The sequence below is a fragment of the Numenius arquata genome, chromosome 7 (genome assembly GCF_964106895.1).
Source record: "Numenius arquata chromosome 7, bNumArq3.hap1.1, whole genome shotgun sequence".
NCBI lineage: Eukaryota > Metazoa > Chordata > Aves > Charadriiformes > Scolopacidae > Numenius > Numenius arquata.
In genome coordinates, this window is record NC_133582.1 from 50,991,552 (window position 1) to 51,015,514 (window position 23,963).

A 23,963-nucleotide genomic window follows, 5' to 3' on the forward strand; every position below is an offset into this window, starting at 1 on the left:
ACTGAAAGAAAACGACGACTTCTGTGATTAAAAGGGGAGCTCGGTCTCTGAGGTCTGTCTGCTAATGTTGCTGGCATGGGTGCTAGTAGGCACGGACTGTGGCATTTTTTTGCTGCAAGATGGATGCTTGTCCAATGGGAAAAGGGCTGGGACAGTCCACACGCTCCAGCGTCACACCCCTCTCGGTCTGGCAGAGTATGGATGTAACTCAGGTGTTACCAACCCTTTTGACACCGGGAGCATGGGATGTGGTTTTTGCATATTTTGCAATATTTGACGAGCAGAAAGCTCCAGCTCCAGGAGGCATGTGATTACTGGAGAACTTACATATTCACCTCTTTTAAAAAGTACATTTCTAGACATTATAGGTTAAAAAAAACACCCTGAAGACATGAATGCAGTATACTCTGAAGGGAACCAGGGATTTGGTCTTTTTTTTTCTTCTTTCCCATTGCTTCCCTGTAAGAACTTCTGTAACCTCAGCCTATGATTCCTGGTAAATGACTTTCAAAAAATTTAAAATAAAAATGAGAGGACACTGACTTTTGAACCAAAATGAGTCATGGCCTTCAGAAGGAAGGACTGGATAGAGCACCTTAAAATTGCTGGAGGCGTGTAGTGTCTGGCACTTCTGTGTACTCCCCTAAGTGTCTTATACAGAATGCCTTGAGGGAGCGTGGCCAGTCTGCTGTGTCTTGGCACCTTCCCTACCTCAGCTGTTCTTTAGAAGATATAATACTGCTTTAATCATATCTTGGGTAGAAGGAAGATTTAGCCAATATTTTGATACTTCACCATTGTATGTGTCTCCCTTTTTAAATTCACAGAAAAGTAACATCCCAAACCACCTTCAGCCCTGAGAATATTGCTTTTTATCCTACTTTTCATAGGGGAAAAAAAAAGTGTTGATGTTTTCAATTCAGTAGGGAAGCAGCACATATTTGCATTAAAAAAATCTGAGTTCAAAAGCATTCATTTAAATAACAATATGTGTCAGACATAGAAAGACAAAGTGAAATGGAAATGGAGAGACCTGTCCGAAACACTCCGCAAAAAGCTGGCACCAGTGACTTGCAAAAGGTTCAGTTTCAGAGAGTCCCATTATCAGGCATATGGAGGAAAAGAAAATAAAAGAAAATAAAAGGAGAAACTTCAGAGTGTGTGTAGTAAATGAGAGAAAGTATTACTGGCCTTTTTTCTATTTTTACTTTTCTGATCTACCCAAGTATTTTGATTTAATTTAATTAATATTTTTGTCCTGGCTAAAATATTATAACAGGATGCTGTAACAACTCTGATCAAGATAATTCTAGCCTGCAGTGGTAACTGCTGTATAAATTCTGTCCTGGTGTGTTCTGTGCTGCTGAACAAATACACCTGGGTCTCTTGGGCAGCTTTGTTTCAGCTACAGATGAAAAGAGACCCAATTAACAAATTTACAGCAACCTTTGCTATTTTTGGGACAGAGCTGATAGATAACATTATCATTGAAACATAGGCATATGGAATCTGGCTTTTGAATATATCCTGACCATTTTAACAAAGAAGAAATTAACAGTTACAGAAGATGCTTGGAGGTCAGTCTCGTCAATTAAACGTGCAAGTATAAAACACTGGGTGGCACACTTCCAGCAGCCTCTAATGCCTGTCCAGCATGGACATCTCTGTTGAAGCTTTCTCACAACCATCCCCAGGTATGCACAAAGAGCCCTCCTGAACCATCGTGTGTCAACGAGACTGTTTTCCAATGTCGTCTCTTAAAAATGAGCCAGGAAAGCACTGTGGTTTTCTGCTGCCAGCATACAGAGGAGAGATTGTATTTCAATGGCCGAGCCCTTCAGCGTCTGAGAGGACGTGTCTCATTTCTGAAGTACACTTGAAGAATAGCATCACTTTCTTATCACCTCTCTACCTGGAAGTCAAGAAGACCACGTCCAAGGTATTTTATTTCTATCCGTGGTTACTAAAAAACACACTACAAAGTAGGCCCTTCACTGGGACACAGAATGGGTTGCTCTCTCCTGCCTAGCTGTGAGGGGGTCCCTCTCCCCAGGCATCCTAGGACACGTTCCTGTGCATCCTTTGATGAAAGAGGAAGGAGCACTGCATGTCCCAGGCTCTACCCTCAGGCATAGAGGCACTGCCTTCTTCCCCACTTCCAGTCTCTTAAGTGCTGCTTCATGCAGGTGGCCCACAAAAGGGACTGCCCACAAAAGGTATTGTTGTCCTTGGGCTGCTGTTCACGCAGCAGACCCTAGAGCTCCTCAGTCAGTGGGAGAGGAATATGTTACATGATCTATGCCAAATACATCGGCAATTGCTCTAGAAAGGGCCAACCTCAACTGGCCAATATTGACCAGTGCCAATATTGTGTTATCTTTCCTACTGGTAAACCCATGCAAGTGGTGAAAGACTTGGGCTCCTAACCAGTCCTGCTCAGGCAGACCCAGTTGTGGAAGGTATACATACCTTCAGTAAATGCGAAGTCAAGCCGTGTTGACTCCTCCATTTTTGAATGCTTGCTTATGCTTCTGGTTGTTGAGGAAGAAAATATTCACCATCCTTCACTGTTGCAAATTTTGCTCACTAGTTGCTAAGAGCTAGAATATGAAATCAAATCTAGGTCTTATTATTAATTTGAAAAATGTTAGGAAACATAGTTGCCTTACCCAGAGAAATAAGCCCTTCAGTCAACTGTGGTGTAACTGCTTGTACTTACCCTTTCCTCCCACCTCATTTTGGCTTGCGATTTTGTCTAAACCATTCCCCATCACATACTTCTTAAATATTATGTGACATGTTATGTTATCCGTACGTGAAGAAAAAACACATACTTTCAATGTGCAGAGCCTGTATTTAACTGCCAGGAAAATAACAAAGAAAGAATAAAAACAAGGCTGGATGGAGGAAAGAGCGTGTGGACAGGTTGTTACTTATTCTTTAATAAACATCTTGGATTGATTTACACTCTTATGCCAAAAGCAGATGTGCCACCTTCCATTTAAAGACTCAACACGTAGCAGCACTCACGGTTTCATAGCTGCATGTATTATATGCCACAGCTCTTTGTACATTTTAACAATGGCTTTATTTGCACAGATGTGAAGAAAGTCAGTGCATAAAATGAGACTGATTACATGGTGCACAGGATTTGTGGTGGTTTTATAATCAAGTTACTTCCCTCATTCTTCCCAGGGTACAAGAAATATGTACTTGTAGATTATCACAGGATATAATTTATTTGCAGGTGTTGCAGATGCTTTGTGTACTTGGCATTGCACCAAATATTGTTCGTTCAATGACATTTTCTAATACCAAGTTAATAATAAATTAGAATAAGATTCTATGGAACTCAGTTTTGGAGGCTATCAAAGCTTGATAAAATCTGTTGATCACTGGCAGGGATTTTGGCACTAGCATTGTGATTTATAAGATGTTTGCCAACCTGTCAGTGAAGGAAATGCAGCTGAAATTCCATTTTTACAAGATTTCTGCTCATAAATCACGTGGCCAATGTAAAACAGAGCATGAAAGCCTCTGTGCTGCTTTGCAAAAGCAGTTCTGTGGCCATGAAGGTCAGCAGCACTTGATGGGAAGTAAAGGGAACATATCAGAGGAGCGACAGCTTCTGGATTTACTGCACCACAGGCTCTGGCTAACTCAGAAATGGTAGCTTTCAGGACTTAAAGGGCAATAGTATGTACTCCTCGCCTGAAACCCGGGTCCCTAACACAGCCTTAGACAGTTACAAGCTATCTGGGAGGAGTGAGACCTTTGATCATTGTTAGCCAACCTAGAAATGATACATCTCAAGCATTGTGGGCAACACGCATGCCATCACATCCTCTTGCCTCTTGTACTCAACTGCGATTAATATCCTTAAGCTGAAGAGGGTCCTGTATACCTTCAATCCCCAGGAACGCAACCCAGGTAACCTGAATCCAGCTCTAAACTGGCTGGGACTATTTGCTGACTATTGTCAACATCCTTCCCTAGAAAACCATCCCACATTGACTGTAAAATCTAACCCACCATTAGAGACAGTGGGGCAAGTTCTTAGCTGGCTCTAAATAGCTGTAGCTACACAGGTGGAAATGGAAATAAGGTGGTTTACTCTTTTGAAATGACTGGCCTGGCCTTTTTGGCTTTAAAAATTAAACAATTGAGGTAAGGGAAATTGGTCCCTCATGTAGTGTTAACATCAGTAGAGTTACTTCAGGGATAAATTCAGCCCTATGGATGGAGGCTCACAAGAAGGAAATCTCCATCACAGGTTTCCCCTGGGGAACTCTACCTGTAGAGTTTCTTCTGGGGTCGGAAATTTACTTTACTTTCACAGAACAGGCCATGAAACCATTTGCAAACAGAGCATCTCTAGAAATCTGGGTGATACTAAAGACACTCACAACAATGTCTTTTTTCCCTACCAAGTACCTGGTGGGCAGCTCTAACTTCATATCCTACTCTATTTCTTTCTGCATATATGGGAGATATATAAACAGCATATGATTCTCAGAAACTTTAAAAGCAGACAGCATTTAAAAGTCCCAATATTCATATAAAGAGGCTGTCTCCATAGTACTTATTTTTAGCTAAAATGTTTAGGCTAAGTGAAAAGAAAAAGCTTTAAATTGTTCTTGCATCTCCTAACTCACTCAAGTATTGAGTTAAACAACTGATAACACATGTTTCAATGCAATGGTCGTCCACATCACCTAGGCTGGAAATGACCTTTTTTTTTTTTTTCTAAATAGTTACATATTTGTGTGTACTTGGTATAGCAAATCGCTGCTCTTCAGATACCTGCTGAACATTAGGGGTTTAATTTACCAGGGAAGTTAGCAGAGAGTATCATAGTTGTGAAAAACCCTGATGAGAAGACAATATTTAATGGTAGTGTGAAGAGCAAATGATTTCACTGTTGCTGGGGTGGGTTAAGAGCTGAGTAAAGCCCAAGTTAAGTCACTGCAGGTGTGCAGCTTAACGAGCTGTAGTTGGGTAGCAGGTGAGCATAAGCTGAGAGCACAGGGGGCATATATTGGAGTGCTGTTACAATAGAAGAGTTACACAAAATGTGGGATGGATGTTTGAGGTAAGGCTGGAGTGTTTTAATTTTTAATATGAAGGAAATACAGAGAAAATGAAAGTAAGTTATGTTACTATTACATGTGTGCGAGTTGGACCTGTGATTTCTCTCCATATCTACTAAATAAGACATATTTTTTAATTATTTCATAAGAGGAATGCAGAAAATGCTAATTTTTGCAAGCCTGTTGCCTTTATTAGTTGTTTCTTTTTAAAATAACTTATTTTCATAAGAGCTAACACTGAATTTATGATGCTCTTCAGCAGTGTGTATGCAAAAGTTAAATTTCAAGAATAAGGGCCTAGATTCCTCCCCCAGCCCCACTGTCCTGTTTAAGTGCAGCTCATAATGGGATGGATATAAAAAAACCCCTGTGCTTTTCTTCACATTTGTTTGGGATCATCAATGTTCATGTAGAGTGACTAAAAGTTAAATATAAAGTACTATTGAAAAATGAAGCTGGGCTTCATGCCTAAGATGTTCTAGATAAACTAGGTTTGGCCCAAAAATGCATGTATGCATTACTGATATCTGTAGGAGCTCTGTGTGTGGCCTACATATTTAAAAGCGGGATTGAATTTAAGGAGAAAAACAGAAAGGAAATGTGTGTGTATGTGCATATGTATGCATATAGAAGAGTAGTCTGTGTGTATACTATATGTGTGTGTGTATGACAGTATAAATATATAAAATAAAAACAACCTGGTCTACACTCATGGGTCTCATGTCCATTCCCACCTGGATTATCCTACCATCCTGTCAGATGTGCTGTTTGGTTTGTGGCAGGGTGACTAAAGAAAGCAGTAAACCAACTGCTGAAGATACTTCCTTTCTTGCCTTTTTAAACTGGAATAAATGGAAACTTCTCATCCCTCTAGCAGTATAGCATTGAATTCTGTACAGCTGAATGAAGTATATGGTTTTAATTTGTTAATATACTTTTAAAACTCGCTATCTATATACGTTCTTGGTTAACGCTGACAGTCTGGGAAGTTGCTCAGTAATGGCTGGAACTTAGAGAACAATTTAAAGTAAATCCTCCAGCATAAGCAGACTTACTTCCATGTTGTGACACTCCCTCAGAATCCTGGTTTCTGTTGGATCAGCTATTTTCTCCTGCCTTAAAATAGGAGACTCAACAACCTTGATTAAGGAAATCTGCAAAGGGACACAAGACCCCTTTATTTACTGTCTTATGAAAATATCTGCATGTTGGCAAGACATTAATAAGAATACCAGTGTGGAAGGAAGTGGCAAGACAACCAAGATATGTGTTAATTTACTATGTTGCCTATACAAGCCTGCGTTTCCAAAGGAACAGCTCTGATAGAAAGGAAAAGAGTGTCCTTTCCAAGCACAGCCTTTTGAAGGAGATGAGGCACACAGCTACAATGGATGCTTGCTATGAGAAAAGCTTACTTGTGTCTGTAGTTTGCAAGAGTTGTCTGTGTGATTTTTGTGAGCTTTTTCTGTTCTGTACAGAAACTTAGACAGTAACAGGGATTTTGGAAACGAAGTTATAAGAAAAAGGATTATCACGACAATAGGTTAAATATCTAAAACTCCTGACTTCCTGGCAGTTTAGGAAAGAGGCAGAGGTGGTGGAAGGTATAGGCTGTGGTCACTTCTGGCTGCCAAACAAGAGTCAATAAGAATAGACACGAAAGGTTTTATTGCTTTAACTACAAGCAAGACATAGTTAATAGACCTCGATTAATCTTTTTTAAAAGATATGCCTGCAAAAATATCATCCGGGTTGTAAAGGTCACTGAGGCTGGGTTTTCTGACTGTCAAATGCCAGGAAAACTAGTGTCATTCACCAGACTCTGAATGTGCTTTGAACTGCACAAGGACACAAACTGAGATATGTGACTGATCATTCCAGTTCATTTTCTCTGTGCTTGTGACCGAAGTAAAAGTTTGTTCTCTTCTCTTACTTAATTGCTGCATATGGCACAAGACAGTTGAGACTTTTTTTTTTTTTCACTGACTCCTTTCCTCTTCATGTTAAGTCTTGATTTTTATTTCTTTTTTTTTTCCCGTTCAGGAAAAAGGCTCTCTAGACATAGATGGGATGTTTGGTTTGTGAAGCTGGTTTGCAGATGTAGTCTGAGAAGCCAATTGGCTTACATGCTAACATGCATGGTTAATGCTCACAGAAATTGAAACAAATGATAGAGCTGTTAAATGGGGAGAAAATGAAAGTTCAAGAGGCAGACTTGCAGTTAGTAATTTGAACTAAGCCTTTGTTCAAGGTTCTTGAGTGCTTCTCAGAAATCATAATCTTGGCATCCATACAACAGAGCTTGAAAATGCTAGGCAGATGATTTTGGTAGGAAGAGTACTACTATTAAAGGTGCATACCTGGAGGTGACATCCTTTTTGGAAGAGCCTGGTGACTGTAGATTTATATCACGGTCTAGGTACTAGGAACCTGGGCTGTTCTTTTGCTAGCACTAACATTTCTGTCAACAGCCTCAAAAGTGTTGAGTTTTGGGACAGCGTTTTTGGGAAACAGTGATTCAGAGATTCTGCACCAAAAGGGAAAGAGGGGGAGGAAACTTTTCAGTAGAAGTTAAAACATGATCCTACAGGCTTCTTGGGATTTTTCCCATATAAACAAAGTTGTCATGCAGGGGAAGAAATTATTGCTAGAAAAATTGTGGGACATTTCTGGTTAGGGTCAAAGACAGTGAGAATTTGGCATGGCCACATCTGAACCCAAACCCACCACTCCATGGCCTGGAGAAAAGTCAAGATCAACATCTGACTCTGCGTCTGGTCCGCTAGGTCATCTCCATTAAGATGCTGTATCACTTCTACCTTACAGTAAAGCTGTGTTCCCACACAACTGTCTGGTTTATAGAAAGGCCGATCTATAGTCCTGGAGCATACAAGAAAGCTGTACACCAAAAGCTGGAGAAATGGCCCACAATTTTAAGAGGAATTCTCCAAGCCAGAAAGTACAGTGAGTGTGCATGTTCAGGGGGTGCCATTAGACTTCTGGAAACCATCACTCAGCAGGTATATGAGCAAAAATAACAAGTCTTTATAGTGGTTTTAATAAAGTGCACGTTATAGCACCTTTCATCTTCAAAGAATGAACCAAATTTATTGTTGGTATGAACCCACTGGGTCCAATGAAGTTGAAGAGGGGGGTGCGGTTACCCCTTTACTAATCAGGGTCATGATTTCACAGGACTATTATTTTGTACCTTGTCAGTAACTATTACAAAATCTGGGAGGCTGCTGTACAAATTCAGCAGCAAAAGGCAAACTGAATCTTGTGACTGCAGGCTTAATGGCCATCATTAAGTATAATATATGCATAGCTGCAGTACACTTTTGCCAAGTTTCTGGAAAGATCAGTTAAGTAACTGATTACAGGAGTGTAAAACTTATACTTCATCTCACTAATGACTACTTTTGTTCCTACTGCATGCAGTATGAAAGTCTGTAGATCATATTACATACAAAACTGCACCTCGTTCTCTTTCTCGCCCTCTTGCACAGCAGTGTTTTCGGTGTATTTCTTGACAGTATGGAAGCTGTCAAACTTCCAGTTATGGAAGGTGAAACACCGCATGTCATACAAGCACCGAAAAAGAAGCAATGCATTTGCTGTTAGTAAAGCAAAGGCCTTTGGAAATGAGGATACAAGCAAGCTGGCCTGTACGTTTAAGCAGGGTATGGAGAACATTTCTTCCATGTTGCCTCAGTCATTTTATGGTGTGGAAAGGGCACAGGGCCAATAAGTGAGGCTAGGTCTCTGTTTGTTTTCCCCTTGGCCCTACATACTGGGAGTGCAAGCTAATGCATTTTGCTTGGCTCCTGCAAAGGAGTTCAAGGATCCCCTTCTTTATCTGAGCAGGCTTTGGCAAAATCTATCTGCGTTTTGCTTTCTTAGTGGGAGCTTTACACGGAACTTGATTCACATTGCTAATGACTGGCAAACTAATGTGCTGGAATTTCTCAGATGTGACTAATCTGTATTACACATCTGATGTTTTATTTGGGGGGGGGGGGAAGCAACACTAGCAAAGCAAAGGAATACATTTACATTACCTGCTTAAATGCAATATGCAGAATCAAAACCATTCAAGTTAGATGTGAAACTGTCTCACTGCTACCGGCATTTCAATACTTTGTGGATGGAATTCTTTAAGAGAAGTACTGCATGAATTCTTGGTGGAACAACTATTGTCCATGTAAAAGTAGCTGTTTAACGTGGGACTTCTTGCAAATATTTTGCAGAACTCTACCTTAATTACAGAATCATGCGGTAAGGACAGATCCCAGTGTTATCTTTCAAATTACCTTCTTAGTGTTTAATTTAAAAAAGAATGGGTGGACATCATTTAACATGGAAAAAATGATACACCTACGAATAAATATCAGATATATTAAATGCTTAAAATGCTTTGAGAATTTAAGCTAGTCTGTAAGTATAACGCACCAAGTATTTTTGCTATACTGTAGTTTGTGTCTGCTCTAGGTTAGGCTCTTTGGTTTCTATGAAATGATCATCTGCTCTTGGCATATAAACACTGCAAAGAGAAGTAACCAGGAAACACATATTGGTATTAAGATAACCACGGAGTAAGCGACCAGGAATTCCTTTGGAAGCTGTACAGACTACTCTGTTGCTGTCAACAACGCTGGAGTGTGTGCCTTGTAGTACTATCTATGCATGGAGGAAAGTAGAGGGAATTGGAAAACTGCCTGAAAGTTGCTTCAGAAAGATGTAGCTAATGGTGATAGTGCTCTGGAAATTACACAAAGGGGAGATACGAGCTGATGTGGATTCTCCCTGTGTTTAGCTGTTGCTGGTGGATTGCTTACCTTTATTTCCTACATTTGTCTGTTAGATTTCCACCATCCCCAGATGGGACCTGTGTTATGTCAGCTGTTCATACAGCATCTCTACAAAATCAGCCTAACCTTAATGGTAGTCGTGTAAAGGCTGGAATTAATGTGGACAGCAAATTGAGGGAACACTTAAGTTCAGGGGAAGCTGCTCTTAGCTTGGATCAGGATATCATACCTTGTGTCCCCAGTTACTATTGTGTAGCATCGGACATGTTAATGGCCATAATGAGGCTCTTTTATAAAGCTGTAAAAGAAAGTAACCTAACAACTAGATGCTCAGTGCCAAGGAGGGACTGACACAGAAGAAAGAGTTGGAAACAAAGGAAATAAACAGCAGTAAACTAATTTGGCTGGACCTGTTGCCTTAGTCAATGTGAGGGGTGAATCTAGTGACAGGATGCCATGCCAAGTGGCTGAGGCCTACAGCTGTGGTGGTGCGGTAAACAGGAAACGTGGGGGTCTTTTTGTGGGGGCAACTCCAGGCTCACTGAGATTCCTGATTACTTTTGGGTGGGGGTGATGTGCAAAGTGAGGGGCAAACTGGTTTAATTCTGACAAGAAGCATCATTCCCAGTACCCTCAGCCCATTGAGATGCTCTATATCCTTATTGCCTTCTGCTCCTATATGCCCTCATCATCCCATGCCAGCCTGCCCTTACTCCATTTGTTCTTTGTCCCTGGCCAGCAATTTTCAGCCCTGTACATGGCTGCACAATTTGCCTCTGTTGTTACTCGTGGTTGCTCCATCCGTGCAGGTGCCTGGGCAGCAGCACAGGCAGTAGCTGGTGTACATCGTCAGTACGGGTGTAGTAGTGGTGTTGGCTTATTAGTTAAACAACTGGGGAGATGATTCCTGCCTGTCCCGTGATGGGGCATACCTGGATATATCTGGAATCTGAAAGCTGGATTGTTGAGTGCTGCCTGGACAGCTGGACAACCCCGGTCACGTGCAAAGCCAAGCTGATCTCTTCTTCCTGGCTTGGTGAATAGGGAAAGGGGGTGTTGCTGGGCTGGTCTCTCCTAGTGCTGTCGTCAGTGTGGCTTGTCGTGCTAGGCAGCAAGAGTGTTTGTTATATTGTTTTGTTTTTTTCTTTTTTCTCTGACCTAACAGTGGCCTGCTTTCTTGTGTCCAATGCAAGTGCATGCATTAGTGGTTGCAGCAGTGGGGAAGAAGGGTGGCCTGTAAGGGGTGTCTTCTCCAAAACCTGGAAGGAGCTGTGTTACTGTCAGATGTGGGCCTCCCCAGATGCTAATGTGTAGGTCAAAGCTGATAAATTGGCAGTTTGGAGGCTGCTTCTGTCTGGCCCGTATGTTGTGCTGAAGGGTTTCTGTTGTGGGTATAGTGCATAGATCATGGACACTTAACTTGTGTCCACATGTCTCCAGACAGCTGTTTAGTACTCTAGTGTTGGAGAGCCTTGGGCTGAGTGCTTCTTTTAACATGAGTCTAACAACCTTTCATATCTCTCTGCCTAAATGGGCCATATTGCAACAATATCATAGCTATGTATGAATAGGAGTTAATCTCTTGCATGTTGTTAATGTATTAATTTCATGTGATCACTTTAGTCAAATGTATTTTGAGGTTTTCCTCCTTGAAAAAGAGGTCTTGCACATCATCCTGCATCCTTCTTTAGCTTGACTTCTAACCTCTCCTTCCCAGAAGGTAACTTTTACACTGGTACAATTTTGTTGCACTGAACCCAGGAGCTCTCTGACCCTACTTTATCTGGACAGTGCTGACAGCTGAAAACCATTCAGCTTGTTTTAAAACTTTTTCTGGGACTTGTTATAGTTAAATGGTAACTTACTAACGGATCAAATGTACTGATTTTAATTGTAAAGTAACTCTTCTAGGAGCTGCCACTCTCTGGAGACAACAGCAAAGACTCAGACAAACATACCTAAAGTGCATCCAACCTACAAACCTAATTATAAGTCCAGATCTGTTCAGGCAAATGCTGTTTGAAATGGTACTTAATACAAACAATCCAACTGTGTAAAGTCACTAATTTTAAAAAGAGAAGAGGGTGTTGAGAGGAGCAATTATGAAGTTTTCATCTAGCAACAAGCAACTAGCTAGAGAAACATGTTTCATGGTATATGTTCTGTTCACCTAGAGATGTATTGAAGTGCCATCATTAAAGTGCTTTTAAAGTTAATATAGTGGCAAATTAAGTCAATATAAAATTATAATGGTGAAGAAAAATATTCTGCTGTGACAAGAATCCCTTCTTTTAGGGAACTCTTCCTGGAAAAGTTTGTTTCAAACAAATATTAAACTTGCTGAAAACAATCACCCAATTTGTTCCCCGCTGGTGTCGGTTAAGGATTCAGTCTGCACCTTGCCGAGATTAATCTCTGGAAGTCTTTGCATTGATTTCAGTGGATATGAGATCAGGTTTCTAACTGGCAACTCCAAGGTTCCAGCCAAATGATGTTTTGTGTATCACCACGGGCTTGTCTGCTTTTATACCAGGGAAAATGCGCCTTTATTCCTTCTGTTTCTGCCAAGCTCATCTCAATCTTACAGTGTGGGGTGTTTTTCTGGTTGGTGGTTTTTTTGAGCATAAGTCTATGTTGTCCTGATGGCCTTTGTAGAGCAGGAGATTATCATCACATCTCTGAGACTGAATTTATCTTAAAAACAAATTAACTGGCCCTGCATGTTCTGCTTTAATTGCTGTTGTGCAGAATTTGTCAGAAATTAATACAGGAGAATATTGCTATGTACTTTGCCACGTGGCAATGGATGGGGATATTTGTCTCCCATCACCTGTTGCCCAGCAGGGATCTCCCTCAGGGGAGACCTGGGGCTCTCGTGCAGCTTGAAAATAGCTCGCACAGTGGGGCTGCGCCCTGCATTGCAGTTCCAGCTAATGAATATTGCCCAACGGGAGATCTGTTGATGCCAGGTCTTCCTCTTCAGACTGAAAACGTACTTACTTGTATGGGGCTTCTTGAGACAAACACCTAAATGACAGTAATTTACAATCCACGTTGATGTGATGCAAAAATCCAGATGTGTTAGAACAGCTTAAGGGCCTGTTAGGCTCAATTAGTCTCTGGGGTGTGCTTTCCTATTTATTATATGATCATCTGGTCTCCTCAGGAACATTGGCTGGATAAAGTAAGTCCATTTCTGCCCTGCCATGCCAGGGTGGCTGACTGCCACAGCCTGCTGCCTTATTGCCCGTCTTGCAGAATGAATGGCCCTGTGCCCGATTATCTCCACACCTGCTCTGGAACACGAAAAAAAATCCTTAATTTTCCCACACAATAAGTTCACTTTCAGTGGTGATTTTTGTATGACCACTGTGTTATATCTTGTGAAAAAACAGACATTTGGATCTCGTCATGGATGATATGTACAGAATCATTCCCAGGATATCGAGTGGTCCTAGAGTTCCTAGTCAGATGCAGGGCTTCATTTTGCCTGTTTATATCTCTCTAAATCCTCAGCAACTCTAACATAAATTTCTAACAGTGCAGATACTCTTTTTTCAACCTTCTAGCAAACAGAATGTCATCAGGCAACCATGCGTTCTCCACAGGGATCTTTTAATTTAAGATAATTAAATATGGATCAGTCTCATTCTATGGCTTTTACAGTACTCATTTTATTTTGACACTGTTTTCTGCCAAGCCCTTAATTGAGGTTAATGGGAATTGCTTGTTACATTTCTAAATTCACACTTTATTGCAATGATTTAAACTCACACTTGCTAAACTGTACCCTACTGTCGGATAGTTTGTTGTGCCATTTCCGATGAAAATGGTTTTTATACTCTGCTGTAGTGTGGTCATTTTGTTAATGTTTTGCACAAAGGTGTAAGACAGGTACATAATTTTTTTTTTTTCCCCTGCTGATATAAAAAAATGTTTGCTCGTGTTGCTCTTGAAGCAAAGATGGGGTCTTTTACCTGAGCTGGTCTCTGTTTTTTGGAAGAAGTCTTGCCAGGTTTCCTCTGTGTCTCTAAATCCAAAAGAAGTCTGTTTCATTCATGATCTGGGCTCTGGCTGATTAACTGTAATGAGATAGCAGGCCTGGTGCATCAACTGGTTCTTAACAGTATGATCTTCTAAGCTTACTTTGCTAGTGACTCACCTAGGCCTTGGACATCCATATTATTTCTAGTCTTTTGGATCAACCAATTTCCTTTGTTCCGAACCGCATTTAAGAGCTATGCTTGCCTCTTTGGGGATGGAGTTCTTAGTCTGCAAGCTTCAGGATGGAAACAGAGGAAAAAAAAAAAAAAAAACCCCAAAAAACAAATCCGGCTCCTCTGCACTCCCATGTGTCATACTAGGGAGCTTTCAAGCTTCTTGGAAGATGAAAGTCTTGGAGTTTCCTGGTGCATGCTGGCAGATCTGAAGATCCACAGCCGAGTATGGAACAAGGGAGGGTTAGAAAGAGCAACTACAGTTCAGGTTAAAGTCTTCATTATGTCATGTTCTCTGTATGTTCAAGGCAAATATTCTGTACAAAATTGTCATTAGAGTACCCATCTTCTACCATCCCATGAGGTTGCAGATCACCTCCATGGGACCTCATTTGTTGTCTCCCATTTTCCTGTGGAAGATGCCATCTTTGCAGTCCGCTTAAGTGGAGAGCAGCTGCTCTCTCTTCTCAGATAGTTGTTTCTCCTGGAAGATTGCAGCTTTCTTTAGCAGAAGGTGCTATGCATTGAATGTAAGCAATTATCTCTGGCCACTATATTGTCTATTCCTTAAAAACATTCATGAAGAAAATGTTTCACTTGGCAATCAAAGCCCCAAATTTAGGAGCATGGACAGTCTTGGGATGCAGGGTTCCTGTCAGTGTTTCTATGCAGGGCTACTACTTAACCAGTAACCAGTTTTACATGTTGACATTCAGTATTAGTAGGGGTTTTTGTTCGTGTTTAATCTTGGCAAAATCTTCCTTATATTTTCCTGCCTTAGGGAACATGACAGTGATACTTGTTTTAGATGCATGTCTTAAACAGATGGGTTTGACCTGTGGGAGGCAATTGGTGAAAATAACTCTGCAGTGAATCTTTCGACCTTAGTAAAAAGCAGCATAGGAAAATGTTTCTCCTGTCTGGAGGTTTCCCTATTACATCATGGGGGTGACGGATTGTCTGGAAGAGGGAAGGCTGTTGAAATGCTGGGATATAACGTGCTTGATTCTGTTTATATAAAACAACATAATTAGCTGCATCTAATCTTTGTTGCTACTGGTCTAAATGGCTCAATGCTTCATCCCACTACGAAAGTCTGCTTTTGCTCAAACATGGTGTGCCAACATCTTCCTTATTTCAAGGGCAATTTTGCATGAGTTGGGAACGCTGTATCTCAGCCTGCTTGGATATATTCCAGTTTTTTTAAATCATTCAAGAGTTCAGAATGCCTTAGTAACGCTGAGGTCATGGGACCTGCTTCTATCCTTTTATATGCAGTTGCTGTAGCCAAAGAGGTAAGTTTGGCTTCCCCTGCAGAACCAATATAGCTTTAAATTACGACTCTTCTCCATTTTAATGTAGCCACTATGCCATTTATCAGATCTGACTCCTCTGTGGATACAACCATATCTGGTTTTGATACTTAAGTTTGCTAGCTGTTTCCTCCTAAATGAATTGATGCTACTTGGAGACCTTCAACTGGATATTTGTCTTGTCTACTGAGTTGCTTAAGTTGCAGACATTTGTTGTGTAAGCCTACTGCACTTTGCAGAGCTATCAGAAGGCACAATGCGAGATGCCAGGGTCTGTACAGCTGTTGTAATGCTTGAGAAGAATGACAAGCTATGACAAGTTAGGTTTCTTTTCACACTTCAAGGGGTGCTTCTAGGGACTGTAATCTTAAAACAAAAAAACCCCCAAAAAAACCAAACCAAAAAACCCCAAACAAACCACCAAAAACAAAACAAAAAACCAACAACCAAACAAAACCACAAACCAGAAACTTAGAGTTAATGGTTGACATGGAAATGACAAAAAGAAATGGGACTTTGTAGTGCTACATTAACAGATTTAAAGTAGAGTTGGCAATGGCATTTCATATGGAAAATTGTGTTTCAGACTTTGATCTACCATATAAATCAAGAATAGGAAAATAACACTTTTGCATGATGATACAGGATGCTTAGTAGGAGAGCCAGCTGGGGCAGTGCAGTATTGCTTGCCTGCTGCTTTAGTCTTTGTTTAAATTGCCTGCCTGTGCTTGTTAACATTCAGAGTTAGATATTTACTGAACTCTTAGAAGATATTTGCTATCTCTGTATTTGACAACTGAGAGATATTTAGCATATCTGCTGACACTTTTTATCTGTGCTTTTATTAATATGTATTTATCTCTCTTTGTTCCATTTAAGGCTGGATTACTTCATCCAAATCCATCATAAATAGATAGTGTTATTGTAGCCACAATCATCTAGGGTACAAGAGAAACAAGCTTCACCTCCTCCTATAAATTGGAGCTTTCTTATACAATTGTTAAATAGCTTGATTTGCTATCATCAGATTTTTAATTATTTTGACAGCTGAAATAGTTTGTATTTTTCTGAATAATATATCTCTGATTATTTTAAGAGGGTGTTTTCTTGCACAAAATGAAATCCCATCACAGCAGCTGTAGCTCTCCTTAAAATGCTAGCTACGTAGCAACATGTTCAATGTTTAATTAGCCTTGCCGTGTTATTAACGTCTAAGAAATACTTGGCTGTTAAAATGTAGAAAAGCTAATGTATACATATAGGTTATTTATATGCATAAATTAGTACAAACATGAAAAACGTAGGCTAAATGCCCAGATAATCTTCTTTGACAGCCAGCTTAGCTAGATTGCAGAATCAAGCCTCCTCTCAGGCAGCCTTGAACACTGGAAGATACCCTGTGGCGCACAAGGGGCAGAGATCTGGGTTTGTCAAGCTCTGGATTAGATGATCTGATGCTATTTGATTGCCGCTGTAGTGGCCTCCCTGCTGACAGCAGTGCTCAGGTGCTTGCTTTCCGAAAAGGTCAAGGCTTATTGCTTCCAGGTGACAGGGTGATTCATGCTTTGCCTGACAGTCTCTGTCTTCTGAGCTCAGGGTGTAGAAGAGTATCTGACAAGTAGCAGTGACTGGGGGTAGAGAGTGGTAACTCTCTGGTCTGTGTACAAGTGAACAAAAGTAGAAGCAACAACTGTGGGAGGTTCTGCTGCTGTACCAGGTGTGCTACAGGACACAGCATGGTGTCCTGGTGTGGACACAGCGTGGTGGTACCAGGAATCATGCCAGCTGCATTGCCTTGGGTGTACTTGGGTCCTCTGGATCTCTAGACAAGGTACTGCCCTGAAAAAAAAACCTCAACCCAAAGTATCTTTCTGGAGCCGATGAATTCATGGCTGCTTCTCATAGGACTGACCATTTGCAAGATCTGACCTCTAATACATATCATAAGTGGTGGTCTGTAATGAGAAGTAGATCTACTGACTTACAGCTGTGACTTTGCCACCCAAGTTTGTTCCTGAAATCTGAACCACTTTCAAGTGGACTGTGGAAGGCAACTAAAAAAAAAAGTATTGCCTATTGGTTTAAGTTTACTATAAAGGGTCTGTATCTCCCCTGGATTTTTTTAGGAGTCTAGGGGAAAAGGGGGTAAAATGCCCAACGCTCCCCTACAACAAGCTTTTCAACTGCCAGCGTTATCATGCCAAGAATACTACAGAGTGCACTTCTCGTAGCTCCTTTGAGGATTCATTACGCTGTATCACTCACTAATAGGCCTTGCTCTCTGGGACCAGTTATCAGTTGTATATTTATTTGGTATTCCTGTCCAGAGGTTTACAGGTATGTCCATACTAATAAATCTCACAAGCCAGCCTCTCTGGGAGAGAGGTATGGCCCAGGTTTTAGCTGCATGGCTACCAGGTGTAGTGCACCTCTGGCCACCTTCTCTAAAAGGATCACTCCCTGGCCTATGTTGTCTGGGCATAGTTTGAATTAAGGTTCAGAAAGGCCCAAACCACGTTAGGCACTAAGCTAGCCAGTTAAATGCTATGGGATGGTCTTGTGTCAGTGGTTAAGGCTTACATCCTGGCCATGGTGTCTTTATTACTATAGATTAAGTTACTGTAAAGGCTTCTAGATGTTTAAAAATCTATTTTTCGTGTCATCTTGTGAATGTCCTAGTAGAGAATCTTCATATGCAATTGTTGCCCTACCAGACTCATGTTCAACTTGAGTTTGCTAAAGCTCTTGTCACTCCGTGAAAAACTGTTTGTGATGTGCCTTATCTCATTTGCTTTCCTTGGGCTAATTAGGGAACAAAAGAAGGGAGAGTGATTAATGCTAGTGGTGCATGAATTGTATTTAGATATACGAATATGTAATACGAATGGTATTTAGATATGGCCATGAGTTGACACCTCTGGAGAATCAATGGAGAAAAACACTTCCCCCAAAGCCTGATGTAGAGTGAATTGGGGATAACACTCCCTGTGAGCAGTGAAGTGGGAGAAGGAAATGGTTGGGCTCTACATCACAACTTCTAATTCACAGAGAGGAAGCCTTTCTGACCTTTCAGACACTATTATGTTTCCTGCTGCTTGTGGTACACCTCATACTGCCTGTAGCCAGTCATCATCTTCTCTCCATGAAGTGCTTGAGACTGGACGAGGGAAGTGAAATGGAAATAGTTATCCTTCTTTCTTGGCATTTTGAAGGTATGAGGACATGCTTGAGACATTCATCTTTTTTTTTTCCTCCCCCTGCTGTTCTTCTCATTCTCCTTCCTCCCCTCCCTCTTATTCCCTCTAATAGGGGCTGCAGGGGAAGAATGGTGGGAAAATTCACTGCATTTCTTTCCAAAGCAAAAAATGAAGGATGTAGGAACTGAACCACCTTTTGTTTCTCAGTGCATAAATAGACAAAACATGGTGGCAGGCAATCAGAATGGCAGCTGAGGTACTCATAGGCAGATGACTGTAAAGCTATCTGATTTATAAGGCAGCTTGACATAAAGGTAAATTATGCACCATTCGTATTGGACTGGGGCTAATTGAATCCATATATCTGTTAACTCATATTCCGAGAAGAAAACTTCATCCATTTGGATTCTGGCAAGGCGGCAAGTTCACTGCCTTAATTTCATAACTTTTGATTTGTCCATGTTTCATAACTGCTTAACTGTAACAGAAGACAAAATGTCGGTGTTGGGTCTTTACCTTTTACTTGGATGAGGCACATTTCAGTATGTTGAGGAGTTGTATTACTGAACACAAGATTCTATTTTTAGCAAATGGGAAGGTTTTGTCAGCAAAGTGCAAGGCTAATTGGTGTCCATTTAGAGAAAGAAGAACAATAAATAGTACTATTACATGAGTTTACTGGTGTAACCTTGGGATGTCTCTAACAATTGTATGTAATTACTTGTTTCCTTTACTCTGGAGGCAAAACTCTGCAAATATTCTCACACTACTGTTTGACAAGGCATAAATGTGGCACCCACAAGGCAGAGATATGAACTGATATCCTTGTAGGCTCAAGTTGTACTAAAGCCAAGGCTTGCTGCCATCTCACTGATATATTTAAATGTCAAGCGCTTGAGAAGAAGAAACTGTTACTTCATCCATCTTTGTGACTGAATGCCCTTGCTTCTCTTGCATCTTGTTTATTCATGTGTATTTGGAGACATTCCTCTGCATGGGCTGTGTAGCTGCAATTTTGTCTCCTTGGAGTTTGCCTCCTGTCCACTTACTTTGTGAAATGTTGTCTCTGCGTTTAAGGCAATGCTGCTTGTTACTTGGTTCCCACCAGCCTGTTTTAGTGAAAAGTGTAGGAACTATATTTAGAGGAACAAGTGCAAAGAGGTGAGTGTGCAAGAGGGAGAAGGATGGCAAGAGCCTCCATTGAAATAGGCTCAAGGAACTGGGAAGGGAAAAGGAGGGACAAATATTGCTGGAAAGGGGGGAGGAGGGAAAAGGCAAAACCAGCCTCCTAAAATAGGAGGCTAGAGATGATGGGAAAATATGAATTCCTTTATTTGTGTGTAACATATTTGTGGGGCAGCTTCATTCTTGGGTGGTGAAACATGGCTGATTACCAATTAGAATGAAAGGGGGAATGGGCCGTAGTTGCTAAAGATGAGGAGTTTGGCTCACTTTCTGGTCAGCCCCGTGATAACACTGGGAGCTCTCTGGTTTTCCTTCCCTGCCCATTCCCCGATGTAATCACAGTGGCCTCAGCTGATGAAGCATGGAGAGGACTAATAAGCTTTGTTTTGCTTCAAACTGTTGTGATTCCCTCTAGAATTGTTAACAAGTCTTGTAGTCCATGAGTCTGGATATTTATTCATTATCTTGCATCTAAGATTCATTTAATTCTTCCCCCCCAGCTATTTTGGAAAAAAACTAAATACACTTAAACAGATAAAATAGTCAAAATACCACGCACAATTTCCAGCTTAGTTAGTGGAGGCCTTAGGGCCTTTGTATTGAAAAAACCATAGTACTGGTCCAAGTGTCAGGCAGGCAAGGCATTAAAGTACCCAGATTTAATGCATTTGTAAGTTATTTGCCTCCAAAGTTTAAAATGGGATTACAATTTCAGGGTAGTACTTAGCCCCCATTTCTGACACGAGGTACTGAGGTAAGTTGGCCTCCTGGCTAAAGCAAAGGACAGCAATTGTGTTGCTTTCTCTCTGCTCTATAATCATGCTACAAGTATTTAAAGAAAATATTAGGTTTAAAAAAAAAAAAGGCAGAATAAAGTGTACCCACAGAAAGGCAGAGCTGTTTTCTCCCGTTATCTGCCTCAGCGTGCAGAGCTGAGGCATACGGTGGTGCTGCAGTGGGGAAGCTGGACTCTTGGAAGAGAGAAAGTGTTAGCTCCATACCAGGTGACAAGCTGTCCCCCCGGCCCTGCGCCTCAAGCATCAGCAAAGCCCAAGGCAGGCAGTGAACTGTGTTTCAAAAGCAACCTTAAAACTATGCGGCCAGGGAAGACGTGAATACCTGTATCATGTCGTCACGGCACAGTGAGGAGCGGGTAATACCTGCAGCTTTTAAATGCTTTGTGCTGGAGCTGGGGAGGCAAGCGTTGGTGCATCACATAAAGTTAGTGCCAGGTGACTACAGAAAGTGGAATAGAGCTTTTGGGTAATGCAGAGCATAAATGGTGCAAAAATCAGTGAAACAGCTCTGTTTCTCATTGCCCTGTGCAAACTAAGAGATTCCTTGCATCATAAGTGTAGGTTCGACCATTTACTCTAAGGACACCCTCCTTTGGTGTCTTCATTGCTGCCACTTTTCACACTTGCCCACGTGATGATGAGTAGCAGGATTTGTTACAGGGGGCAAGAAATGGCCTTGAGCTTTCCTAGGCTGGGCATCACCCTGGTCTGCCTGTTGACACTCAGGCAGAGCAACGTGGAGGGCTGGATTGGGTCAGGTCAGACAGAGGTGGGCCTCTGTCCCACCTCACCTGCGTGGGCTGCTGTGAGCAATGTCCTGCTGCCTGGAATGGATGTGGAGGAGGCTTCTAGGACCACTGAGCTGTCCGTCCCTATTCCCGCATGCATGTCCTAGGCTGTGCCCCAGTGATGGCATTCAGTCTTCTTGGACAAGCCTAGCCATGTATGGAGGCTGACCTTCCAACCATATGTTTTGTGTGCTGTATCGCTTTACTTGTATGTGCCAAGTCCCATCAAAGCAGCACGAAATGGAAAATCTTTACCTACTTGCAGGTTCTCTCCCAGCATATTTACCTTGCTAGTAGGTTATAATGATGCTGTCCTTAGCACATTGAATTCTACTGTGGTATTTTTATGTTCCTTTCCTGAATTAACTGTCTGGACTGGATTATGATTGCAGTTACAAAGAGCTGTTCTGGATTTAGGTGGTGTATATTGCAAGTGAAATCCAGCTGAGGGGCAGGATGAATATTATGCTTAGCATACACTTAACTGTACCCTTAGAGAAACCATAACTTGTCAGCTCTGGAATCATGATAAATTGGGCTGATTAATGCTGGGAAAACAGTATTATTTTTTTTTTTTTGTTACCAAAAATGTGAATGCTGTGAAAATAGCAACACTGTTATTCTGGTGCAGACAAAACCAATGCCAAATCAACATCAGCAAGTAAGAAAAAAACAATAAAATTAAATGCATGTTCAGAAAAACGTTTAATAGAAATGAAAGTTTATGCAACCAATAAAAAGTGTGACTCATCTGTACTTCTTCCACCCAACTGTAGAGCGATGTTCCAAAAATCTTTCCCAGAATTAGTATGTAGAGAGTGTTTATAAGTTGAGGTCTTTTTATAAATTTAAAACTCGAGAGCAGCCAGCTAGCACAGAGTTTCATTCTTTCATCCTACTCAATGTGTTATCCATAAAAAGGATTGACCGCTCAGATCGAATAGTCTATAAATGGTCCATGAAGATTTCTGGCCTGTGAACTGACGGAAGTGATCCTCTCTTTCCTATATGGCTTTGGATTCACTGGTGGGTGGGTGGGTGGGGTGTGTGTGTGTGTGGAACGTAATGGCTGCGCAGCATATTTGCAGACCGATTGCAACCCTGCTCAGCACCAGGATAAGCCAGGTAGCCTGCCAGGCTAGAGAGGCTTGGGCTATGCTGGCTTGCAACTTGCTCAGCAGCATTTCTGTCTTCTTCCCGCTGTTGTCCTTGTGATTCGGTGTATTTGTGACTGTGTGCAGCCGTGGGTAGGGGATGTATTGATTGTTCAAAGCTGCCTTTTCTCTCTCACATCCTTACATTTCCTAAGACAAACAGCTAGTGTGAGTCTACTCCCCCAGCTCCTCATATATTGCAGGTCACTCATTAACAGCCTTTTCATGGTCTATTCCAAGAACATTGTTAGAAAGCTTTAATTTTTTAGTATTATTTAGTATCATTATACAATTATGTTACTCATGGAATACTGCTTTTTTTTTTTTGAATAGGTAGATCGCCACGTGTTACAATGAAAAAGATAATAGCACTCAACACCATGCTTCTAGGACACTTTTGTTGTTTTCTAATGTAGTGATGTGTATAAGGGGTTTTTGTTATTGGAAACAAATGTGAAATATCAGTGGTTAAAAGATGTTCACTGATTCAGATGGTAACAAAAGGATACCAAAGACATCAGTCATAACAGATCAGTTCATCAAGAGGTGCTAATAAGCCCTTGGCTAATGGAAGTTCTTCATTTTAATATGAAGTGGACAAACCAAATGATCATTTTTTAAGAGCAAAACTGTTTTCAGTTGGTGAATCTTCTAGTTTTCCCCTTTCTAGAAGGAGCAAAAGCAATGCATCAGTGTAATGGAATGATAGCTGCACAGTTTGTTCCCCTTTGGGAGCAGTGATATGCAGAGATGAAACTTGGGTCTGGCAAAACTCACTCATTTATGTCATTGTCTCATGTTATCATTAAACATGTAGTTTGTTTATTTAATATTGACTTTTTACAAAGAGAAGATACCAAATTAAATAATTTGGGGACCATTTTAAGTGCTGTTTTGTTTGTTTCAGTGCAAGCAAGAAGAAAATACTTTTTTTCTTTGTGCTCTTTACTGTCTGAGTAATCCTCTCCAAAAACATTAGTACAATGGGTTAGGCATACCCATACCATTTGACTCTGGTCAGATCAGGATTTGTGATCTATGGAGGGGTAAAATCAGTAAAAGTGAAAGCTTTGAACAGACTTCACTGACATTAGTTTCTTTACTTCCTTGGTTAGAAGATTATGTGGCTTGAAAGAGTGGGAAAGGTTGGGAAACTTTATGAAACTTTATGAAAACAGAGCCAAAATAAATAAATCCAGTCAAACTGAAGTAAGACTTGGTAGGTAATGCATCCACACAGCAGGTGTATTTTGTTTAAACCTCATAAATATTTTACATCATCCTTTGTGGAATTACTGCATACTCTTAAAAAAAAAAAAAAAAAAAACAAACCAAAAAACCCACCAAAAGAAACCACCAAAAAAACAAACAACAAAAAAACCCACAATGAAAACAACCCCACCCCAAAAAA